This window comes from Lissotriton vulgaris, chromosome 9 (assembly GCF_964263255.1).
Source record: "Lissotriton vulgaris chromosome 9, aLisVul1.2, whole genome shotgun sequence".
Taxonomy (NCBI): domain Eukaryota; kingdom Metazoa; phylum Chordata; class Amphibia; order Caudata; family Salamandridae; genus Lissotriton; species Lissotriton vulgaris.
The window spans coordinates 606,874,016-606,900,090 of NC_141697.1; positions in this window are offsets into that span (position 1 = coordinate 606,874,016).

Sequence of the window (26,075 nt, forward strand, 5' to 3'; positions counted from 1 at the left end):
CCACAGAAAAAACATGGGCTAAATTGCTTTACGCTGCTGCTTTACACGCAAAAACTAACCACAGCACAAGATTCTGGCTTGCAGTACACAAAATAGAGAATCCTAAGGCCCCTGGAATCAATTCCTACATTACTGAGGAGGCCTAGGTAAACACTTAGTGCACCACTTCAATAAAGAAGCTGAAGGAACAAAACAAGACATTGTGGTCTGGCAGCTACGCCCGTAGGCCCCAAATCTTCTATTCGAGGAGACCAACTTCCCAGGCACAATAAAACCGATTAAGATAAGAATCACGAAAGGCAGGAAAGAGGGGCCCTTGGGCCAACCGAAATTCCCCCAATTCATTCTAAGCAGGACCCAAATTACTGGGTAGAGCAACTGCACCCCCTCTTCATGAATATCTGGGTGGCAGAACGAATCCCCAACTCTTGGAAGGGATCAACCTTCGCCCCGATTTACAAAAAAGGCAATAGGAGCAAAGCAAAGACCTACAGGCTCATCGCTCTAAAAGATATAGATGCCAAATACTTTGCAGGACTTTTATTGGAAGAATTTACTGAAGGGGCATCAATGAGAAGCTTAATCCCCATCAACCAGACATGCTTTCAAAAATGCACAGGGACAATGACAAACATCCTTGCTTTCTCTCTCTTTTAATAGATGCCACCATAAAACTAATAAAAAAACACTATTTGTCTGTTTTTATTGATTTATTCGTCCGCATTTGACAGTGTAGATGGAGAAAAACTCTGGGCTAAATTATCAGGCTGGGATATAGACCCTTAACTCTTGAATCTATTAATTTTACTCAACACAGAGACATGGATGCAAATAAAGCTGGGGACAGGCAATTGTCTATCAAGGGAAATACCAACTACAAAGGGTCTGAAGCAGGGTTGCGTTCTTGTCCCAACCCTGTTCAACCTCTTCATGTCAGACCTCTCAGCAGAACTTGATAATTGCAACCATCCCGCTCCAAACCTAGGGGGCCTTGCACTGTCTAATCTTCAGTAAGCGGACAACTTAATACTAATCAGCCGAACCCCTGTAGGCCTTCAACATCTTATCAACATGACAAGTAACTTTTCCGAAAGGAAAGGGCTAAGCATAAACCTAGAAAATCAAAGGTGATGATATTATATCAAAAATGCAAAAACCAACCTCTTCAGTGGTCTCTACAGGACCAGAAGATGGAGGTCATCAAAGAATATAAATACCTGGGTATAATCTTCGACAGGAAAGGAACGTTTGTGCAACAAAAAACGGCGATCAGAAATAGAGGGATATCTCCGGCTGTCGCATTAAAGAGCATCAAGCACAAAATAACGGGCCCAAACTTAATCCCTTTTCTAGAAGTATTACAAGCAAGATTACTATCATCGATAACTTACGGCAGTGAATGCATGAGAGGGAGAGACAAGACCACCTTACATAAGGTGGTGTCCAAAGCAATGCGAATACTATTGTACCTCCCACAGTACACTTCGCCTGCGCAACTAAGACTTGAGTTCGGCCTCAACAAACAACAAATAGCACACAAGGGTGCCTAGCCAAATGTTGGCATAAAATGAAGGGAGCTGAGACAGGCACAGGCACCTTGAACTCGCATCTATGGCAAGAACTGGAAAGGAATAAAGACTGCCTAGCAATAGTCTATCTCCATGCCGCAATAAACTCTCTCGCACTACACGAACTCTGGGAAGCGAATGGGACTCACAAATGTTTCAAGCAGCTTGTAAACAAAACAGTGAAGACACTATTCCTGGAAGAAGATAAATCCACACTGACCAGGAGGGCCCATGGGTGGATCGTGATCCAGAGCTATACCAGGTCTCTACGACAAGCATACCTGGGAACAGTGTTTTCACGGGCTGTTAAGGAATCCTTTTTGCAGATGAGGATGAGAGTTATACAAGCAAAAGAACATCTCCCCCCATGGACCCGCTCGGAAACTACCACAAACTGTAGACTTTGCGGTGACCTAAAGGAGGATGTTTTGCATTTACTGTGTAGCTGCAAAGGTCTAGAGAATGAGCGAAGGTTACTACTAAAACAACTCTGGAACCAAAGACACCTGCAAACTCGCCGACGAGCATTAATAGCATGCTTTGCAGGAGGAGATATTCAATTAGCTTGCAAACTGGTACGTTTCATGAAAATAGCAAACCTCGTGCTAAATCCTTCTGCCAGTACATGAACTGACTAAAAACGCAAGCACCCGAAAATTAAACCCCGGAATCGTAACCTTTATCTGTTAAGCAGTCTTTTTGCCAGATTTGATAGCAAACTTTTAGGATATTGTAAGAAGAAAAAGTACAAATTGATGTCTGCCAAATGGAAACTCCTGGCTTTTAATTCTTTTATCTAGTCTCTTTTAAAGAGATTTTACAATTTTCACTTGCAGTAAATAATACTAACATAAAAGTAAAAAAAAGACATTGTAATTTTTAAATGGTTTTCTAACTAACGTCATTGTAATGAAATGAGTTGTTCTTATGTGCTTTGCAAAGGTGCTTTCTTCTGTATTTCTTAGCTCAATTGCAAAGATTTTTATCAATCGTACAATAAAAAATTTCTTCTTTCAAAGCGCCTTGGGAAACAGGTGCAATGGTTAATTTTTTTTATTGCAAGCATATAACACAAAAAATCCTTCAATCAGCTAACGGTGTGTGCCATATTCTTGCAACAAAAAATGTAAATGTAAAAAAATATTCGCCATTGTAGCTGTTTTGCTAGCGTTTTTCGAATATTAGGCCTTTTGCCTAACATGCATTTTTATTATTATTATTTGTGGAGGTGACCAAAATAAATACGCATATAATCAAGCACTCAAATCTCAGGCAACTACGGTGTTACAGTGTCTCTTAAACACTTTAAAATAGCAACTTTAATGAGCATTGGCAAAGCCAATGGGTCTAGTGCTGGCCACCAGCCTTTTGGATTTGGCAGTTCTTGATTTGCTCTGTCACCTTATTGTTGGTAAGGCAGCTGGGTCATCTTCAATCTAAAAAAAAGATTAATGGCTAAGGCCAAAAATATTTTTTTGGATTCCAAAAAGCACATATTACTATACTGGTCCCTAACGCTGAACGGAACAACTTTGTGTGTGGATGTGCTCCTTGTGAAAGGAAAGCATGTTATAAGACACAGAGAACTCGGGCAGTGACTGAAGTGTGCCACCCCACTACCCCATGATGTATGCTGCAGTAGCTGGAAGAAAAATGTGAATGCTATTAATCTAACTAACAGTTGACGTCTGGCTGAAAGCCCCTATAAGTAACTATGTTATACACATGATTGTAGTAAAAGCAAAAGTTATTGCTTAACACCAAACCCAAAAAAGCAAATCTGGCTGGCCTTGGCTACTAATCTCTTGCCTTAGTTTATGCTTTTTTTGTGGTAATATTTTCATAAAGGTTTCTTACCAATAGAGAGGTTGCGCAGTCAGACAGAAGGAATTGCAAAGAGAGACTGTGTTGCAAAGAGAGACTGTGTTGCAAAGAGAGACTGTGTTGCAAAGAGAGACTGCAAAGAGAGACTGTGTTGCAAAGAGAGAATGTGTTGCAAAGAGAGCCAGTGTTGCAAAGAGTGATAAAGTTGCATACATAGATAAGGAAGCTGAAATAAACGGCAGAACTAAAATTTGTTATATAATAGATAAATGTCTATATAGGCAGGACCTACTAGAGCATTGAATGCAAACCAGAAATCCATACAGGCAGGGCATTGTGGTGTCTTAGCGTGGACACGCTCTAGTGTTTCTATGAAATGTAATACAATCTACACCCACCCACCACAGACGTCATGGTGTCACATGACGCTGCCAATAAAAGAGGCTGAGCGCACGTGCTCACGACCTTTCCTACCACTCATTCCTGGTGTCCGTGTCATCCTTGCTGCGCCTACCATGAGGGCCCAGGGCCCATACTTTCAAACATTACAATGGCGACGAGGTCGGTAGTGCAACCCACGCGTGCCACTACCAAACACTGCGAAGAAGGGGGAGTGGTGCCTGCCTGAAGGGCACCCCCTGCAGCAAGGCACAGCGAGCCGAGAAGCCGGTGCATGTCGGAGCCCAGCAGCCACCAAGAGGCGACCAGCTAACCGACAGAAGCCACCTGCGACGGCCGCCACCAACATGTGCCTCGAGGAATGAGCGGACCGCCCAGAGCCCACCTGAGACGGCCGCATGGCCACCACCTCACCAGAGTGGTGCACAGACCGGGCGGAGTCCACCCGCCACGACCGCGACGCTGCATCTGGCCAGCCGGCCGAAGGTGAGCCCCTGGGGGGTGAAGAGCCAACAGTAACTGGGCCAATAATATAAGCAGGACCAGCGGAGCCTACCCGCGGTCTGCCCGAGTCATCCCCGGCCCCCGCCGCGTGTGTAAAGAAAGCGGCGGGGCCCAGAGTAAGCCACGGCGCGAAGGGAAGGCGGCTGGACCCAAACTCAACTACACCAACGAGGGGGAGGGAGCGGAGTAGCTAACTGCCTCCCGACCCCCCTCGCGACGTGGTCCAGGCCAGCGGAGCCCACCCGCGACCGGCCGGCAGCACCTCCATCGAGGGAAGACACAGCAGCGCCAGCGGAGCCCACCCGCGACCGGCCGGCAGCACCTCCATCGAGGGAAGACACAGCAGCGCCAGCGGAGCCCACCCGCGACCTGCCGGCAGCACCCCCAGCGAAGAAGAGACCAAGCAGCGCCAGCGGAGCCCACCCGCGGCCCGCCGGCAGCGCCTAGAGGAGGACGGGGTCTGCAGAGCCAGCGGAGCCCACCCGTGACCTGCAAGAAGCAAGACAGGTCTCCGCCGCGCAGCGTGTGCCTGTAGAGCTGCAGCGGCGGGAGACCGGCGAAAGTGGGGCCAGCGGAACAGCCCTGTCCACAGTCAGAGCCGGCGGATCCCAACCGCGGCCTGCCTCTAGCGCTCCCCGCCAGGGAAGAGGACCGGAGAGACCCGCTCCCCCACCGGAGAAAGCAACCCCTCCCCCGCCCGCGTGAGCACTGCTGAGGCGGCCGCGGACGGGGAGAGAAAGTGAGGGAGAAGCGAGAAGCTGCAGGTGGCCAGCGCAGCCGAGATCAGAAGGCGCACTCCCCCCTCGTGTGCTCCGCGTTGAGGAGCAGTTGGGCACGGGAGCAAGAGAGAAGAGACCGTCTGCGAGCTGCAAGCGCCGCCGTCATAGAAGAGCCCCCTCCTCGTGTGCTCCGTGTGGGGCAGAGTGCCGGCAAGGCGGCAGAAGTATACATAATTACACAAGCCCAAGTAGAACCACGGTGCACCCACAAAGACAGCCAAAATTGCCCCCAGCAGCAAAGCCTGCACAACACAAAAGGGACATACACAGTGCGTTTACAGTAAGCCTGAAGTCAGCACATTTTCAATTAAGTACATTGGCTGCAACAATCACTCACCCATTTTCAACAGCAGCTTCAACCCCCGGTGCACTGAAGCAGTAGAGTGCACACCCCGGGAAAGACAAGACAGGCTGTTCAAAAGATCCAGCAATACTGCCACCCAGTGGCCAAAAGTATTACTGCACCTTCATCTTGCAGCACAGAAACAAGCACTGCTCAACGCAAAAGAAGTAGCACCATCTAGCGGCAACTGACGGAGTAGTGCCCCAAGGGAAAGCATCTCAACGCCGCAATCCAGAAAGCGCGCTCCGCGCAGAAGACAAGGAAGAGAAAACACCAACACGCACCAGCAAGGAGTCGGCAGCCGCCACTTCCAGAGTGTCGTGGGAAGAGGCACCAACGCCTCACCAAGCATCCAAGCAAGGACGAAACGTCTGGAGAAGACAGCTGCCAAGCACTGGAGGTAGGATCAGGGAATAAGACTGCCGAGATCAGAAGACGGAGAGAGCAGTGACTTCTAGTGGCCACAGGAGATCACCGCAGCATCAACGACTCCCGCCAACGGTCCGAAGCAGCAAACGTCTGACGCCATCCAAAGCAGCAAGTACCCGACGGTCCAAAGCAGCAAAGTACTGGACGTCAGCCAAAGCAGCAAGAAAATGACGCCAGCCAAAGCTGCAAGTACCGACGACACGCAACAAGTGTCCGAGAGCCTTGAAGAAAACGGGCGCAGATAACGCGCCACGTGGCAAGGCACAGCCCCCACGAGATGGAAGAAGGGCACAGGTAACGCCACAGTGCAGAAGAGTTACCGAAGAAGACCACTAAGCGTGGCACCCCCAGAAGCCGATCCACAGAAAGATCGCGTACCAAGTATGACCCGCGATGGGTTCTCTAACCAACATCAGGAAGTCCGAAAGGACGACCGAAGAAACCTGCCAAAACATCCGCAGGAGCGGGCCGCCAATGGTCCAGGACGTTCGACCTAGTCAAGGTCTCTAAACACCATCCCACGAACGTCACCTACAAGAATCCAGTGAAGAGGGTTCGCGACGCCAACTCAGGAAGAAGGAGGAAGTGTTCCAGTCGGGGACAAACCAGGATCACACATGCAGCGGGCGCGCCCTGCATGGAGGAGCCAGGTCAGGAGAGAAGATGCAAGATTGGACTGAGTGATGTCGCGAAACAGAAAGGAAGAAGAGGAGAGATCTGCGTGGCACGTCCGCCACTGCGAAAAGAAAGGAAGAAGAGGAGAGATCTGTGTGGCACGTCTGCCACTGCGAAAAGAAAGGAAGAAGAGGAGAGATCTGCGTGGCACGTCTGCCACTGCGAAAAGAAAGGAAGAAGAGGAGAGATCGGCGTGGCACGTCTGCCACTGCGAAAAGAAAGGAAGAAGAGGAGAGAGCTGAGTGGCACGTCTGCCGCCATCAACAGAAAGGAAGAAAAGGAGAGACCTGCGTGGCACATGCCACAGTGAAAAGAAAGGAAGAAAAGGAAAGACAGGTGGCAACCCTGCCACGGCTTGAGAGCAAGGAAGGATATCCACGTGGCCGTTGCCACAGTTTAGCAAGGAAGGACATCCACGTGGCCGTTGCCACAGTTAAGAACAGCAGAAAGAAGTATATCCCAGTGGCCGTTGCCACAGTTAACAATAGAAGGAAGTAATCCACGTGGCCGTTGCCACAGTTAAGTAAAGAAGGAATGAATCCACTTGGCTGTTACTACAGTTAAGAGTGAAGAAGAAGTCAGGCGCAGTGGGTCCCCACAGTGAGCCCTAGGCCAACCATGATTCCACGGCGAACCACAAGAACTCCAACCGCACCCGTCACCGAGGAGGTCAGCAACAGAAAGACTGTAGTACAACGGGGTTCCCCAAGGCTTGCAGACTGTTTCCATCGGCACCACCACCAGGCCTAAGCGGACAGTTGTTCCCCTAAACAAACTGAACTCCATCCGCCCAACCCCAAGCAGCGGCGAAGTGAAAAGCTTGGCGGAACTGAACACTTCACTGCATCCTGAGATGTTATTTCCTACAAATGTAAACTCTGAGGCTTAGTCTTTCCATAGATTAAAAGGGGGAGTGATGTGGTGTCTTAGCGTGGACACGCTCTAGTGTTTCTATGAAATGTAATACAATCTACACCCACCCACCACAGACGTCATGGTGTCACATGACGCTGCCAATAAAAGAGGCTGAGCGCACGTGCTCACGACCTTTCCTACCACTCATTCCTGGTGTCCGTGTCATCCTTGCTGCGCCTACCATGAGGGCCCAGGGCCCATACTTTCAAACATTACAGGCATACAGACTAAATTTGTTTACAAATGTAACTGTAGCCCTCAATTAAAATATTAAAATAAATACCAGTGTCACATTCTGGAGTGGAGCTAGAAATGCACTTCATTGCGTGCGAGCTTAAAAAATATTGCAACTTCATGAAGTAAAGTTTCAAATGGACACAATTTGGTATACTGTGAGATAGCAGAAGCCAGATAAATAAAAACAAACATTGTCAAAGCCATTGTTTCACCTATTCGAGATCTATTGACTTTGTCAAAGGTTTTTTACATGTTGCACAGCAGCACAAGTGGCAGTGCAACATGGCTAAAAGAAAAAAAGTGCTGTTACGCAGCCAGTGTTGACCACGTCATTGCGCCTTTTCCCCTTGTCAGCCATCTTGCACAGCATCTGTGCAGCATGTCAAAAATATATAAAAAAAGAGATCTGGCAGGTTGTGAGGGGGAAGAAAAACTAAGGAAGGGGTGTGACATTACTGCCAAAAGCAGGAGGAGAGTGGAAGGATTAAAGCAGGGTTCTCCAAAGTTGGTCATGGAGAATCGGGGTCCATGCCATATTTTTAAGATAATTACCTTCTATCTAAATGGTGATATGCCAAAACTGTGGAATGTATCCAGCTCTCCAGGACTGACTTTGGAGAACTCTGGATTTAAAGAAACCACAAGCGAAGAGTGGGGGCAGTGGGAAATCCACTGCCCACGCAAATATCGCCTGGCAGCTTGTTCCAATGGAAGTGAGCAAGATACAAAAATGAGCGGCCTCCCATTCTGATTTGTTTTTTTAATCCACCTCGGGCACAACAGTTGCTGCTCTGCTTGACCTCAGTTGCCGGGAAGAAATAGAAGATATTCACTTTTTGCTGAGGTGGGCTGGACCATGCCCCTGTAAAGTTTTAAATACCAGACACAGAAGCTTGAATACTGCTCGTTTCCTGATGGCCAGCCAGTGGAGCAGGCGCAGGAGAAGTTCGGAAGGTGATCGAAAGGGCCGATTGAGGGCCAGGCGAGCCGCTGTGTTATGCATGACCTGAAGCCTTGAGAGCAGATCTTCCCTAATCCCTTCCAACAGGGAATTACCATAGTCTAGCCTACTTACTAGTAGTGCCTGTATGAGAGAGCTTCTAGCTGAGAGAGGGAGCCAGGGAAAGATCTACCTGAGCATCCGCATTAGGCCAAAACAGGTGCCCGAGATGTTTTTCATGTGTTCTTCCATGGAGAGTTTGTCATCTCCAATGACACCTAAGTTTTTCACCCATTGTTTTGGGGTGGGGAGTTCACCCAACTCAAGAGGCCACCAATCAGTAGACCAAAGCTCCTCCCCTTTGCCGAACAGCAGAATCTCGGTTATGCACGTGTTCAACTGCAAAAAATTAGCCATTATCCAAGCCACCGTCTTTAGCATGCACTTTAAAAAAATGTCTCTGGTAGCCGTTGGATCTGCGTCAATGGTAACTATCAGTTGAGTATCGTCCATGTACGAAACGTTGTCAAATCCACAAGATCTAATAATGGAGGCCAGAGAAGACACATAGATGTTGAATAAAGTGGGGCTTAAAATGGAACCCTGTTGAACCCCTTTATCTACAGCTAAAATCTGAGAAGTAAACTAAGTTGGACTCGCTGTGTTCTATCAGCAAGGAAGCTTTCAAACCATTTATGTGCCCTTCCGCTGACACCAATTTCTCGTAACCTACGCACTAGGATTTGATCAGAAATGGTGTCAAACTGCTGACCGGTCGAGAAGGATCAGCATAGTTTGTGTCCCCTTGTCTAGGGCCAATTTGATCAGTTACTTCAGTTAGTGCGGATTCGGTACGGTGCGACACACGGAAGCCTACCTGGGAGGGGTCAAGTAGATTATTCAGCTCAAGAGATTCAGTGAACTGCTTATTAACTAGGGCATCCGTAACTTTTGAGAACAAAAGGTGACGATATATAGGTCTATACTTTTGAAGATCCAGGGGATTGGCCAAGGCTTTTTTAATTATTTGTCTTATTTGAGCCAATTTCCATTTCAGGGGAAGGTGGCTGTGATTTGAGATAGGTTTCAGACTGCAGTGATGGGAGCTGCAAGGGCCGAGGCCAAAGCTCCGATGATGAAAGGAGGGGCCAGGTCAAGAGACAAACCACATTTTAAGTGTACCAGTAAGGACTGGACTTGCTCCGAAGTAATGGACTTAAACGTCTCCAACGAGAAAGGGATGGAATCATCATGGTTATGTAATCCCACACGAAGTTCCGCCTGTGTGCTAAAATAGTTATAGATTTTTATCAATCTTTAGCTTAAAATGGTTTGCCAGATAATCACAAAACCTTTGGGTCCGCTGGCTGCACGAATTAATAGCCCTCGGGTTGGTGAAATCTTTCAGAATTTTAAACGGTTCTTTAGAAGAATTCTTAGCTTCAGTAATTCTGGCCCCCAAGTTCAATCTTCTAGCAATGTTACATTTTTTAAAGTATGACCAAAGAATCGTTCTATATGCTAGTTTGTCAGCCTCCTGTTTTGATTTTGTCCATTTCCTTTTCCATTTCCTGCAAGCAGCTTTTCTTTCTTAAAACGATCATTGCACCATGGTGCTGGAGCTGACTTCACCCAAGTCTGTCTAATTTACTTGGGGCAATCGAGTCCAGAGCTTTAGTTAAAGAGACCTCTAACGTTTCCAGTGCCGCGTCACTATCCGCACAATCCCGAAAGATTGGGGCTTTGAAAGCAGAAGTTAACGAGGCTAGGGTCACCTTCCTCCATGATCTCCGAAATTCTAGGACATATTGAGGTTTATAAATAGTCTTAGGTATGTCTAACGAAAATGTTAAAGCCGAATGGTCTGTCCAGGTCAAGGTTATAGGGGGATCAACTACTACATCATGTATGTTAGAAAAGATGTTGTCCAATGCGTGTCCCGCAATATGGGTGGGACTGAATACTTTAGGAGAGAGGCCAAGAGATTCCATCGCTGCTATCAGACCTACGGAGTCCGGGTCAGAGGTGATGTCTAAATGATGATTAAATCTCCTATTAGAAAGAAGTTATGTGACTGCAAGGTGAGTGGTGCCAGGGATTTCAAAATAGATGCGCAAAAAGCGTTTTTATTTTCACCTGGGGGATGATAGACCACTGCTCCCATCCAGTTTAGACCATGTGCCAACTCGAGTTTAAATGCCATCCGCTCCAGGCTAGGGGTGGAGATGGAATCCAAAAGCTTGATGCAGAGAGGTGAGCGTGTCGCAATTGCTTGACCCCCACCCTTATTCCCCACTCTATCCAGTCTGGAAACTCTACTCTCCTGGAAAGGCAATCGCCAAAGAAGGAGCGGCAAGCTTATGCAGTCAAGGTTTCGGTAAAGAAACAAATATCTGGTTTAAAGGTGTCTAATAAATCCCAGATTTCAGCAGCATGTTAAGGAATGGACTGGGCATTAAAATACAGACCCTGCAGGGTGAGCGTTTTACCATCCTTTTTAACAGTCTTTTTACTAGGAACATTGTTTTTAAGAGCTTGAAGGGTTATGGGGGAGAATGGGTACTTGAAACCACTTGCACCTAGTGCACTGGCTAAAATACGGGCCCTTTATCAAGGACATCTTCTTCCTCCATCTAGTATTTCCAATATGATTACCATTTTCCACAAGCACAGATTTCCAATAGGTAAGTGGAGGCATTATGGTCTACCTTTATTGTGCGAGTGGCAGCCTTGCTGGCTGTGTTCAGGCGCAGAGGGGCTTGCGTTAGGCATGCCTTCGGCATGCCATCGGTGCGCCCGCTGTACGCGAAATGGCTCGTTTTGTATGTGTGGGCTGAGGAGCAAGGAAAAACAACTAGAGCCTCAACAGCTCGAAGATGGCGGCCATTAATGGGCCAGTCTCCCCCCCCCCCCCCCCCCCCCCCCCCCCCAACAGGGCTGCCTCACTCCACACATTCGGTTTATTTACAAGACCGTGGTGGACCAGAGAGTAGCCTCAAGAAAATAAGTCCCCCAAGGTAAGTAAGAACACATAGAAATAGCCACACAATTACCGCTCGACCATAGTTAAAAGCATTCACAACAGATAAAATTCATTCAGGCAGACTTTAGAAACAAGAACGTGGTTTCTGATGCCAGAAATTGTAAACAGTCTCCATTTAAGATGATAGTTATTCCGGCCACATCCTATATTGTGATGCGCATCTGCAAAATGGCTTGTTTTGTATGCGTGGGCCGAGGAGCAAGGAAAAACAAATAGAGCACCAACCACTCGAAGATGGCAGCTGGGAATGGGCCAGTCTACCCCAACAGGGCTGCCCCTCTCCACACAATGGGTCTATTTACGAGACTGGTGGACCAGAGAGTAGCCTCAAGAAAATAAGTGCCCCAAGGTAAGTAAGACCCTGGCGAAATAGCCACACAATTACCGCTCGGACATTCATTCAGGCAGACTTTAGAAACCAGAACGAATAATAGATCACCTACTCACCCCTGACATGGGGAAACTTTGCAATTGCAGTTCTAGAGCTGCCAAGTGCTCCATGCTCTTTGGCGCCTTCAGACAGTCCTGGCTTTTTAGGCAACACCAGTTTACCTCCTGAGACTTGTAGGGCCACTAGAGTGGTAAGACAAAACTACAATTTTCAGAATTCTAAGTTGCGTTTCAGAAAATGCTAGCAAGGCCAAAGAGTATCAAATATGACAGGGGCCCATTGCCACTTTGTAAATAATGGGTATATTCTCACGCATGGACAAGATCTGATTTATAGAATGTACTCATGTGGAGAACCTCAACTCACACCAGCACACAACACAAATCATTGTAGGAGAAACATATGATAGCTAAGTGTTTGGCAATTGTCATATGCTCACCATATCAATATAGGTTGGTGCCATGTATATTAATACATGTTGCCCAGCTTTAAAGCTTTGTATGAGGTGTCCAGGTGGGCTGAATCAATGCCAGATTTTCAGGACCTACTTTAGAGCAAGGGTGTCCAATTCTATTCTTGTAAATCAGCCAGATTACACCTTCATATTATTGGCCATTCTAGCCATTATCTGGCTTTTTATTTGAGTTCTTTTTGTTTGAATCTGTGGACTAATTAATATGTTAACATTTACTAGGAGAATTAAACTACATAATAGAAAATCATATCTAATGTGGCATAGCTAGGAACTGGTCCCATGTTAAGAGAGTAACTTATACAGTCCTCATTTTTTCAGCCTGGAGTGCTAAGCATGCGAGTGTATACCTTGCAAATGTCCTGAAAATGTTCCACTGATCCATACCTTATTGACAGGTCTGCTTTCTTGACGGGTCAGCTTTAGCACTGGAATAACCAGAGTTTGCCACGTTAATGTTTGGACTCCCAGATTCTTGAAAGAACACCAGGGGCCATATTATAAATATGACACATTTTCCTTGATTGCGCCACGTGCACCTTTTAAATGGTGCACCTGGTGCAATCAGGGAAAATGCGCCCTATTAGAATGAATGTGCTGCCCCCAGGGCAGCGTATTATTGTGAAAAATAGAGCGGCTGCTTTGCAGCCACTCTGTGTTTCACAGTGCAGGCGGCAACCTGCCTACACTTTTAAGGGGGATTTGAGATCCTATTGCAGGTAGGTGCAGTGCTCACTTTGCCACTGGAATCAAGCTAGTCTGGCTGATGAGGGTTGTTACCCCGAAACCGGTCCCAGGATGCTTGTTTCCAGTCCAGGGAAGACCTGGCTTGGTAGTCCCGGCTGGACTTAGGCACAGGATCAAGACTGATTTGCATATAGAGTGTCTGAAAAGTTTCAGCGCTCCGTCCATCATCTCCTTGTGTTTTCAGTGAGTGACTGCACCCGCCTGCAAGGGCATGTTTGGGGGGTCCATGGAGCTCCCTTTCCTCCTTAAAGAAGCCTGCTATCGGGGGGAGCACTGCTGGTGCGCCTCCTGGCAACTTCTTTGCCTCTTCACCCGAGTCTGTAATACTGCACAGAGGCCAAGGGATCCCCTCATTTGCTTGGGGCCACGCCCCTATGCAAATGAGGGGACGCCTTCTGATAGCACTGGTGCTTTTCGTGCGCCAGCACCAATGGTATTACAGAAGGTTACGCACAAGCGTATGCGGTTCTTTTTTTACTGCCTAAGGCCCCAGGGGTGCGCAAAGCAGGCGCAAATGCCCATTGCTCCCCTGGGGCACTTTGGCCGCTGAGGTCTAAGGTGCACAGCTCACCTCTACTCTTCATAACCAGAATCTCTGTTTCCTTGGGTTTGAATGAGTGGGATGAATACCTCTGGTTAAATGATATGGGGCTGGAAGCCTAACTGTGTCATCCTACGATTATTAAATACCTCTGTGGCTAAAATATCAAATAATTTTTGCGGAGAAAGTAATGCAGAGATTAAAAAATATTTGTAGATATTAAGATTTCATCAAAGCGAAAAGTAAGGCGAAAAGTAGGTTAATGCGTACGTTGACTTTGATACAAACAATATTGCGATAAGTTTTGCAACAACCCTCTCTTGCAGTTTTGAATAAAGACTTATCGCCCTTACGTTTTGGCGAGAAGATTGGCTATACTTGTACACTAGTGAACAGATTCTGTCACATGCACTGTTTCCTCTCTTCTTCCAACCTGCTTGACCTTTTATTTCTTAAGAATGAGTTACATCTGTGCCTAGGCACGATCATATGTAAAAAAATATATTTTTATTGAACTTTCATTAATATTAAACTTTAGCAGGAATCATTATACAAGATGGAAAGGTACAATATGATTAGGGCTCCTGGGTTTATAGTATTTATTTTTTTGCCATTTCCGTCTGTATTTATCCATATTTATTTTTTGGGCATTTTATCTGTATTTATCTACATTTATTTTTGCCACAAGCAAAAGTTGATGCTGATGCTGGTATCTTTCCTTATTTATTCAAATTGACAGTGCACACATGCACTCGGTTGTTATTGGCCAACACATTACATTCATCTGAAAAATTTGCCATTTGCAGAATGTCCCAAATACGCTTAAAAGTGCTATCACAAGCCATTTGTGTCAGAGCCTTGCAGTTTCTGTCATCGGCACAGAGTGCCAGATCCTCTCCCTCACTGAACACCATACTTTCCCACTGAGAGAAACACACTGCCTTCAGCTACAACCCAATTGTGCCCCGCTACAAACACCTGGAAGCAACTCAATTCAAATTATGCACTAGACTAGAGTAATATACTGCCTGGAAAAAAAAAGTAACAGTGTACTGGAAATAAGCAAACAATCACAGGGAATACACCATAATGCTTTTACACTCATTATTCAGAAATCAATGAGTGTATGTACTTGAAAAGCTATCGACATGAAAATGAAAGTAGGCTTCACTGGCAAACTCTGAAAGGTGGCGCTAATGTGTTTGGGTGTAAATAAAACCAAACTGGCCACTTTGCGACTACTCTGTCTTGTTTTATTTATTTTATATTTATTGCTTGCATCTTAAAAGCTTTTTTCTCTCCTCCTGAGGCTGCATTTTGGTGTAGAAAAATGTCAGACAAAGACATTTGCAGCAAACGTGTTTCTCCTTTTTGGATGCATCTCACAGAGAAACGACTGACGGAATGGAGAGGAAAGAACAATCACGGTTTTCTACAAGTGAGGAGGAGTGCAACAGAAAGAGAGAGAAGAGGAGTAAGAAAGAGGGGGCAGCAGAAGTGGACACTGTCCTTGTCTTGTCCAGTAAAAAAGGAAGAGACTGCAATGGTTATGGGCTATGCAGTCCAGCCACAAACTCTGCATACACTCCAGTCTGTGGCGTAGAAAGGCTTTGAGTTTGTGGCCAGATTGTTCTTGCAGCCACACATACACAGAATACTGCTCTGCAGTCCGGCCACAAACTCGGCAACACTCCACTGACGTAGCTAGGCTTTGGCACACCAGGGGGTCAGGCATTCTATTCCTGTTTTTGCAGCCCCCAAAACTGCATACGCCATTGACTCCAGCCCACCCCTCCCCTTTTCCCCGAGGGCACTTACTTTTGTTTACGAAAGGCTTGTGCAGAGCTTACTCCAGGGGATGACCGGAAATGGATAGGCCATCTACAAAAACGTTTCATGTTACTGTAGGCAGGCACAGCCCTGGAATCAGGAAGAGGGGTTGGCAAGGCAACTCTGTGGGGAGCATGGCAGTAGTATTTTTCCGTTTTTAGGTTTTGCCTGGCGAAAAGATGCGCTAAATACAATATTGGCTAACTGGTTAATGACATACAGCTGTGGAATGCAATCCACAAAGAGCAGTAATTACACTTCAAGGGATAAAGATAAACCTATCAGGAAAGCATATTACAGTGATGACACTGGAGGGGCCGTGCTTGCCTCTTTACCTCAATTTCAAGGTGTGTTTGAAGCAAAGGACATCTTAAGTGCACATTGCTCCTGCTCCCCTGAAGGATGCGCCTTAGTTACATATTGCAGAAGCCATAATTTCAAGCATACGCAACTCTTATCTATTCTCGCAAACTAGCGTTCTGGAAGGATGTAGGCTGCAAAATAACCATTTATTTCTCAGTTCATTAAGGTTCATGGTCACAAACCATACATTGCTTAGATAAGGCAGCCTTGCGAGCAGCTGCACCTGTGTTAGATAATCAACTCAGCAAGACGAGCTTAACGTTTATCTTTTTTATTTCAAAATATTTTTATTGAGCATACATTTTTACATATACAAAAATGCCATTTTCCCAGAAACGTGAGCATGTCTTCTGAGAACCATTCCCAAGGCACCATTCAAAATGGAGGCTGAGGCTCTGTTGTTAATGTTTGGACAACAGTTCAAGTCTATATGTCTAATTTGTCTAGCTTGCACACTTTAAATCATTTCTTCGGGTTCAGACAATCCCAATTCAGAGTTCATCCCACATTACAACATGCCAGTGGAATTATGATCAACTGATATTCTGAAACCATTGACCTCTTTGTGGAATAAATACATATTTACGCCATTCTGCCATTGGACGTGGCTGTTCAGTTCCACCATGTATGATTCTTTCTTCCCTAATGTAGTTTATTTCACAAGATCCATTCATTAATATATTTTCTTTTCTCATTATTCCACATTCTTGCAGTTAATTAAAAACCTGCAATGTTGAATTTCACATTGAATCCCTTTAGCTGTACAGTGTTTTATATATGTGTCCTCCATATTTCTGATGTTAATTGTTTCACTGAGTCCTGATCGTCTGAAATTTGGTTCGTTAGCTTTGAACAAAATGACTTGCTACTGTTGTTTTTATAACATTGTGACCGTGTACACAATGGAAACGGCTATTCCTCCCCCCCCTCCATTTTGTAACACTTGTTGACCAGGTGTGATTTCTCAAGTATGTTTCTATCACCTGATTTTGTAATTTCCTCACTGATCCAAACGAGCTGGAATATTGTCGAATTATGATGTAGAATAAATGAGTTTTCAGTTATTTATTTGATCCTGCTGCTTGTTGTAGAATAGCTTGAAACAAATGTGGTCTCTCATGTTTACTGTGTGAGAAATGTGTCCAGTCCTTTTCTTGACCCATTCGTTCTTTTACTTTCTCCTTTATAAACCAGGGACTACAGGTCCCAGAATGCAAAAAAAAAACAAATTGCAAAGCCAATGGGCCTTCAAAAGTAATTCATGGATTAAACAACCGAAAGGAATTACTTACCAGGCCCTTAAACAATCAAAAAATCCACCCACTGACAACCCAAACCAGCAAATTAAGGCAAATAAAAAGCGACTTTAACAGAACACTCAGAAGACTCCGGAAAAAAGGCCTCAGCAGCAGCTTACAGATGGAGCTGAAGAAGCTAAAAAGCAGCAAGAATAAGATCTTGTGGCGAATAAAACAGGAAACCACAGAAAAAACATGGGCTAAATTGCTTTACGCCGCAAAAACTAACAACAGCACAAGATTCTGGCTCGCAGTACACAAAATAAAGAATCCTAAGGCCCCTGGAATCAATTCCTACATTACTGAGGAGGCCTAGGTAAACACTTAGTGCACCACTTCAATAAAGAAGCTGAAGGAACAAAACAAGACATTGTGGTCCGGCAGCTACGCCCGGAGGCCCCAAATCTTCTACTCGAGGAGACCAACTTCCCAGGCACAATAAAACAGATTAAGATAAGAATCGCGAAAGGCAGGAAAGAGGGGCCCTTGGGCCAACCGAAATTCCCCCAATTCATTCTAAGCAGGACCCAAATTACTGGGTAGAGCAACTGCACCCCCTCTTCATGAATATCTGGGTGGCAGAACAAATCTCCAACTCTTGGAAGGGATCAATCTTCGCCCCGATTTACAAAAAAGGCAATAGGAGCGAAGCAAAGACCTACAGGCTCATCGCTCTAATAGATATAGACGCCAAATACTTTACGGGACTTTTCTTGGAAGAATTTACTGAAGGGGCATCAATGAGAAGCTTAATCCCCATCAACCAGACATGCTTTCAAAAATGCACAGGGACAATGACAAACATCCTTGCTTTCTCTCTCTTTTAATAAATGCCACCATAAAACTAATAAAAAAACACTATTTGTCTGTTTTTATTGATTTATTCGTCCGCATTTGACAGTGTAGATGGAGAAAAACTCTGGCCTAAATTATCAGGCTGGGATATAGACCCTTAACTCTTGAATCTATTAATTTTACTCAACACAGAGACATGGATGCAAATAAAGCTGGGGACAGGCAATTGTCTATCAAGGGAAATACCAACTAAAAAGGGTCTGAAGCAGGGTTGCGTTCTTGTCCCAACCCTGTTCAACCTCTTCATGTCAGACCTCTCAGCAGAACTTGATAATTGCAACCATCCCGCTCCAAACCTAGGGGGCCTTGCACTGTCTAATCTTCAGTAAGCGGACAACTTAATACTAATCAGCCGAACCCCTGTAGGCCTTCAACATCTTATAAACATGACAAGTAACTTTTCCGAAAGGAAAGGGCTAAGCATAAACCTAGAAAATCAAAGGTGATGATATCAAATCAAAAATGCAAAAAACAACCTCTTCAGTGGTCTCTACAGGACCAGAAGATGGAGGTCATCAAAGAATATAAATACCTGGGTATAATCTTCGACAGGAAAGGAACGTTTGTGCAACAAAAAACGGCGATCAGAAATAGGGGGATATCTCCGGCTGTCGCATTAAAGAGCATCAAGCACAAAATAACGGGCCCAAACTTAATCCCTTTTCTAGAAGTATTACAAGCAAGATTACTATCATCGATAACTTACGGCAGTGAATGCATGAGAGGGAGAGACAAGACCACCTTACATAAGATGGTGTCCAAAGCAATGCGAATACTATTCAACCTCCCACAGTACACTTCGCCTGCGCAACTAAGACTTGTGTTCGGCCTCAACAAACCACAAATAGCACGCAAGGGTGCCTAGCCAAATGTTGGCATAAAATAAAGGGAGCTGAGACAGGCACAGGCACCTTGAACTCGCATCTATGGCAAGAACTGGAAAGGAATAAAGACTGCCTAGCAATAGTCTATCTCCATGCCGCAATAAACTCTCTTGCACTACAAGAACTCTGGGAAGCGAATGGGACTCACAAATGTTTCAAGCAGCTTGTAAACAAAACAGTGAAGACACTATTCCTGGAAGAAGATAAATCCACACTGACCAGGAGGGCCCATGGGTGGATCGTGATCCAGAGCTATACCAGGTCTCTAAAACAAGCATACCTGGGAACAGGGTTTTCACGGGCTGTTAAGGAATCCTTTTTGCAGATGAGGATGAGAGTTATACCAGCAAAAGAACATCTCCCCCCATGGACCCGCTCGGAAACTACCACAAACTGTAGACTTTGCGGTGACCTAAAGGAGAATGTTTTGCATTTACTGTGTAGCTGCAAAGGTCTAGAGAATGAGCGAAGGTTACTACTAAAACAACTCTGGAACCAAAGACACCTGCAAACTCGCCGACGAGCATTAATAGCATGCTTTGCAGGAGGAGATATTCAATTAGCTTGCAGACTGGTACGTTTCATGAAAATAGCAAACCTCGTGCTAAATCTTTCTGCCAGTACATGAACTGACTAAAAACGCAAGCACCCGAAAATTAAACCCCGGAATCGTAACCTTTATCTGTTAAGCAGTCTTCTTGCCAGATTTGATAGCAAACTTTTAGGATATTGTAAGCAGAAAAAGTACAAATTGATGTCTGCCAAATGGAAACTCCTGGCTTTTAATTTTTTTATCTAGTCTCTTTTAAAGAGATTTTACAATTTTCACTTGCAGTAAATAATACTAACATAAAAGTAAAAAAAAGACATTGTAATTTTTAAATGGTTTTCTAACTAACGTCATTGTAATGAAATGAGCTGTTCTTATGTCAGACCCTCCAGGATATCGCGATTTGCCGCGAAATCGGCACTTTTTAAAAAATGCCGCGATTTTTACAAAAATGCCCGCGAAATCGGCATTTTTTGTAGAAATCGTGGCATTTTTCGCTATATCCTGGGGGGGGTCTGCTTTATGTGGCTATCGCCTGTGAATTGGGCTAGCAGCCAAGATACTCAGCAGCATTCGAGAGGCACAGCGGGGTGGCAACCCTCACACCTCCAGCCCTTGATGACCTGTTAAGTGGTGCTTCGAAGGTGACTGAGAGGAGGGGGGGGGCAGCGCTGACACCTCCAGCCCTTGCTGACCTGTTAAGAGGCGCTGCGAAGGTGACTGAGAGGGAGGGGCTGCAGGCTCAGGAGCAGCGACATCTATTCACATGCAAACAGCCCTGAATGCATCATGTCTCTGCTATTTGGAGGGGGCTCGCACATTCCATTTCTACCCAGGGCCCCAAACATCTGAGACTCGGCCAGATTACAACCCTGATTACACTGAGGCAGCACGTGGTTCTCTTCACAGAGCGTAATTACTGTCACTAAATTGTAAGCAAACCTCTGTTCTTCAACATGCAGTCTATAATGTAAGAAAATAAAGAAATGGCACAATCGAACCCACACTGATTAACAAAGAATGGTGGACAATCAGTTCAATCAGTTCTCTTAGAGTATCTCCTGTAAGTACTGTACATCACAGTGGGGGATGGCATTTTGGACAGAGAGCCTGTCTTCTCGTTGTCTGGTGCAGGAGGGCGAGGAGCCCAAGATGATACTAGAATACTGCATGCCCACCCCTGTGCCCACCCTGGTGGATCCTGTTCCCTCTCCTGTGATGGCTCCTGCCCTCCCCTCAGTGATGGCTCCTGTCCCCCCATGTAGTGGCTCCAGTCCATCCCCCGCCTGTGATGGCTCCTGTCCCCCCATGTTGCGGCTCCAGTCCACCTACACCTGTGATGGCTCTTGTCCCCCCCTGTGGTGGATCCTGTCTCCGCCCTGGGTGGCTTCTGTCCCAGTCCTGGAACGGCCCCTGCAGCGAGGGTGAAGTTCTTGATGGGCCTCTTCTCAAAAGGGCTCAGCTCAAGATTAATATGGAAAGGTCGGTGAGTAAGTAAGTGAAGGGATGGGTGAATGGCTGGATGAATTAGTGAAAGGGTGAATGGATGAATGAAAGATTGAATAAATGGATAATGAGAGAGGATGGATGGATTGATGAGAGGGGACGGATGGAGAGAAAATGTAAATAGCTGGATGTATGGGTGGAAGGGTAGCTGGATGATGGATGAGGGAAAAGATGGATGAGGGGAAGGATGATGGATGAGGAGAAGGATGGATGGATGGAGGGGAAGGATGGATGGATGAGGGGAAGGATGGATGGATGTGGGGAAGGATGGATGGATGATGAGGGGATGGATGGATGGTTGATGAGGGGGTGGGTGAAAGGATGGATGATGAGGGGAAGGGTGGATGGATGGATGGATGAAGAGGGGAAGGGTGGATGGATGGATGATGAGGGGGTGGGTGAAAGGATGGATGGGTGGATGGATGGATGGATGGATGGATGGATGGATGATGAGGGAATGGATGGATGATGAGGGGGTGGGTGAAAGGATGGATATCAGGTCGTGTTCAAAATACACTGTAAAGGGGCGATAGGTATAGCCATCATTAGTGCAGCAGGTACAGTGGCACCAAGATCCAAGGCTATTGCAAGACACAAACTGACCTGCAATGGTACGCCTCTTCTGGCGCAGGGCTTTGCAACGTGACGCATCTGGGAGATGCGTCACGTTGTAAATACCCCGCACCATGGTGCATCTTTTGCGCCGCCGCTGCGTCACAAAAGTGACGCAACGGCGGCGTAAAAGCAGCGCAAGGGGCTTGTAAATCTGCCCCAAAGTGTCTACATTGTAAAGAAACCAAATATACGTAGCTTCATGTTGTTAAATAACTAAAAAAACTAAGATATCTGTGTTTGTTGTAGGAAAAATGGCCACATAAAATGCCGCAAAATTGCCGCTAAATTTCCATATTTGTGCCGCTAAATTTCCATTTTTGTGCCGCTAAATTTGCTAATCCATGCCGCTATATCCTGGGGGGTCTGTTATGTGCTTTGCAAAGGTGCTTTCTTCTGTATTTCTTAGCTCAATTGCAAAGATTTTTATCAATCGTACAATAAAAAATTTCTTCTTTCAAAGCGCCTTGGGAAACAAGTGCAATGGTTAATTTTTTTTATTGCAAGTATATAACACAAAAAATCCTTCAATCAGCTAACGGTGTGTGCCATATTCTTGCAACAAAAAATGTAAATGTAAAAAAATATTCGCCATTGTAGCTGTTTTGCTAGCGTTTTTCGAATATTAGGCCTTTTGCCTAACATGCATTTTTATTATTATTATTCGTGGAGGTGACCAAAATAAATACGCATCTACTCAAGCACTCAAATCTCAGGCAACTACAGTGTTACAGTGTCTCTTAAACACTTTAAAATAGCAACTTTAATGGCTCCCTCCACCTGGAACGCCCTACCTTCCTCTCTCCGCCTCTGTCCATCGTACGACTGCTTTCGTACACTTCTAAAAACCTTGCTCTTTCAAGTTGCCTATGATTAATTCCTCACCCTGATCAACGCTATATGTTCACCCTTGACCATCGCCATATGTCAACGCAATATGTCAATGAGCGCCAAGAAACCGCTGGTGTTAGTGCGCGTAATAAATAATTTTAATAGAATAATAGAATAGAATAGCATTGGCAAAGCCAATGGGTCTAGTGCTGGCCACCAGCCTTTTGGATTTGGCAGTTCTTGATTTGCTCTGTCACCTTATTGTTGGTACGGCAGCTGGGTCATCTTCAATCTAAAAAAAAGATTAATGGCTAAGGCCAAAAATATGTTTTTGAATTCCAAAAAGCACATATTACTATACTGGTCCCTAACGCTGAACGGAACAACATTGTGTGTGGATGTGCTCCTTGTGAAAAGAAAGCATGTTATAAGACACAGAGAACTCAGGCAGTGACTGAAGTGTGCCACCCCACTACCCCATGATGTATGCTGCAGTAGCTGGAAGAAAAATGTGAATGCTATTAATCTAACTAACAGTTGACGTCTGGCTGAAAGCCCCTATAAGTAACTATGTTATACACATGATTGTAGTAAAAGCAAAAGTTATTGCTTAACACCAAACCCAAAAAAAGCAAATCTGGCTGGCCTTGGCTACTAATCTCTTGCCTTAGTTTATGCTTTTTTTTGTGGTAATATTTTCATAAAGGTTTCTTACCAATAGAGAGGTTGCAAAGTCAGACAGAAGGAATTGCAAAGAGAGACTGTGTTGCAAAGAGAGACTGTGTTGCAAAGAGAGCCAGTGTTGCAAAGAGTGATAAAGTTGCATAAATAGATAAGGAAGCTGAAATAAACAGCAGAACTAAAATTTGTAATATAATAGATAAATGTCTATATAGGCAGGACCTACTAGAGCATTGAATGCAAACCAGAAATCCATACAGGCAGGGCATACAGACTAAATTTGTTTACAAATGAAACTGTAGCCCTCAATTAAAATATTAAAATAAATACCAGTGTCACATTCTGGAGTGCAGCTAGAAATGCACTTCATTGCGTGCGAGCTTAAAAAATATTGCAACTTCATGAAGTAAAGTTTCAAATGGACACAATTTGGTATACTGTGAGATAGCAGAAGCCAGATAAATAAAAACAAGCATTGGCAAAGCCATTGTTTCACCTATTCGAGATCTATTTACTTTGTCAAAGGTTTTTTACATGTTGCACAGCAGCACAAGTGGCAGTGCAACATGACTAAAAGAAAAAAAGTGCTGTTACGCAGCCAGTGCTGACCACGTCATTGCGCCTTTTCCCCTTGTCAGCCATCTTGCACAGCATCTGTGCAGCATGTCAAAAATATATAAAAAAAGAGATCTGGCAGGTTGTGAGGGGGAAGAAAAACTAAGGAAGGGGTGTGACATTACTGCCAAAAGCAGGAGGAGAGTGGAAGGATTAAAGCAGGGTTCTCCAAAGTTGGTCATGGAGAATCGGGGTCCATGCCATATTTTTAAGATAATTACCTTCTATCTAAATGGTGATATGCTAAAACTGTGGAATGTATCCAGCTCTCCAGGACTGACTTTGGAGAACTCTGGATTTAAAGAAACCACAAGCGAAGAGTGGGGGCAGTGGGAAATCCACTGCCCGCGCAAATATTGCCTGGCAGCTTGTTCCAATGGAAGTGAGCAAGATACAAAAATGAGCGGCCTCCCATTCTGATTTGTTTTTTTAATCCTCCTCGGGCACAACAGTTGCTGCTCTGCTTTACCTCAGTTGCCTGGAAGAAATATAAGGTATTAACGTTTTACTGTAATGGGCTGGACCATGCCCCTGTAAAGTATTAAATACCAGACACAGAAGCTTGAATACTGCTCGTGTCCTGATGGCCAGCCAGTGGAGCAGGTGCAGGAGAGGTTCGGAAGAGCCGATTGAGGGCCAGGCGAGCCGCTGTGTTATGCATGACCTGAAGCCTTGAGAGCAGATCTTCCCTAATCCCTTCCAACAGAGAATTACCATAGTCTAGCCTACTTACTAGTAGTGCCTGTATGAGAGAGCTTCTAGCTGAGAGAGGGAGCCAGGGAAAGATCTACCTGACAATCCGCATTAGGCCAAAACAGGTGCCCGAGATGTTTTTCATGTGTTCTTCCATGGAGAGTTTGTCATCTCCAATGACACCTAAGTTTTTCACCCATTGTTTTGGGGTGGGGAGTTCACCTAACTCAAGAGGCCACCAATCAGTAGACCAAAGCTCCTCCCCTTTGCCGAACAGCAGAATCTCGGTTATGCACGTGTTCAACTGCAAAAAATTAGCCATTATCCAAGCCACCGTCTTTAGCATGCACTTTAAAAAAATTTCTCTGGTAGCCGTTGGATCTGCGTCAATGGTAACTATCAGTTGAGTATCGTCCATGTACGAAACGTTGTCAAATCCACAAGATCTAATAATGGAGGCCAGAGAAGACACATAGATGTTGAATAAAGTGGGGCTTAAAATGGAACCCTGTTGAACCCCTTTGTCGACAGCCAAAATCTGAGAAGTAAACTAAGTTGGACTCGCTGTGTTCTATCAGCAAGGAAGCTTTAAAACCATTTATGTGCCCTTCCGCTGACACCAATTTCTCGTAACCTACGCACTAGGATTTGATCAGAAATGGTGTCAAACTGCTGACCGGTCGAGAAGGATCAGCATAGTTTGTGTCCCCTTGTCTAGGGCCAATTTGATCAGTTACTTCAGTTAGTGCGGATTCGGTACTGTGCGACATACGGAAGCCTACCTGGGAGGGGTCAAGTAGATTATTCAGCTCAAGAGATTCAGTTAACTGCTTAGGGCATCCATAACTTTTGAGAACAAAAGGTGAAGATATATAGGTCTATAATTTTGAGGATCCAGGGGATTGGCCAAGGCTTTTTTAAATATTGGTCTTATTTGAGCCAATTTCCATTTCAGGGGAAGGTGGCTGTGATTCGAGATAGGTTTCAGACTGTAGTGATGGGAGCTGCAAAGGCCGAGGCCAAAGCTCAGATGATGAAAGGAGGGGCCAGGTCAAGAGACGAACCAGATTTTAAGTGTACCAGTAAGGACTGGACTTGCTCCGAAGTAATGGACTTAAACGTCTCCAACGAGAAAGGGATGGAATCATCATGGTTATGTAATGCCACACTAAGTTCCGCCTGTGTGCTAAAATAGTTATAGATTTTTATCAATCTTTAGCTTAAAATGGTTTGCCAGATCATCACAAAACTTTTGGGTCCGCGGGCTGGACGAATTAATAGCCCTCGGGTTGGTGAAATCTTTCAGAATTTTAAACGGTTCTTTAGAAGAATTCTTAGCTTCAGTAATTCTGGCCCCCAAGTTCGATCTAGCAATGTTACATTTTTTTAAAGTATGACCAAAGAGCCGTTCTATACGCTAGTTTGTCAGCCTCCTGTTTTGATTTTGTCCATTTCCTTTCCCATGTCCTGCAAGCAGCTTTTTCTTTCTTAAAACGATCATTGCACCATGGTGCTGGAGCTGACTTCACCCAGGTCTGTCTTAATTTACT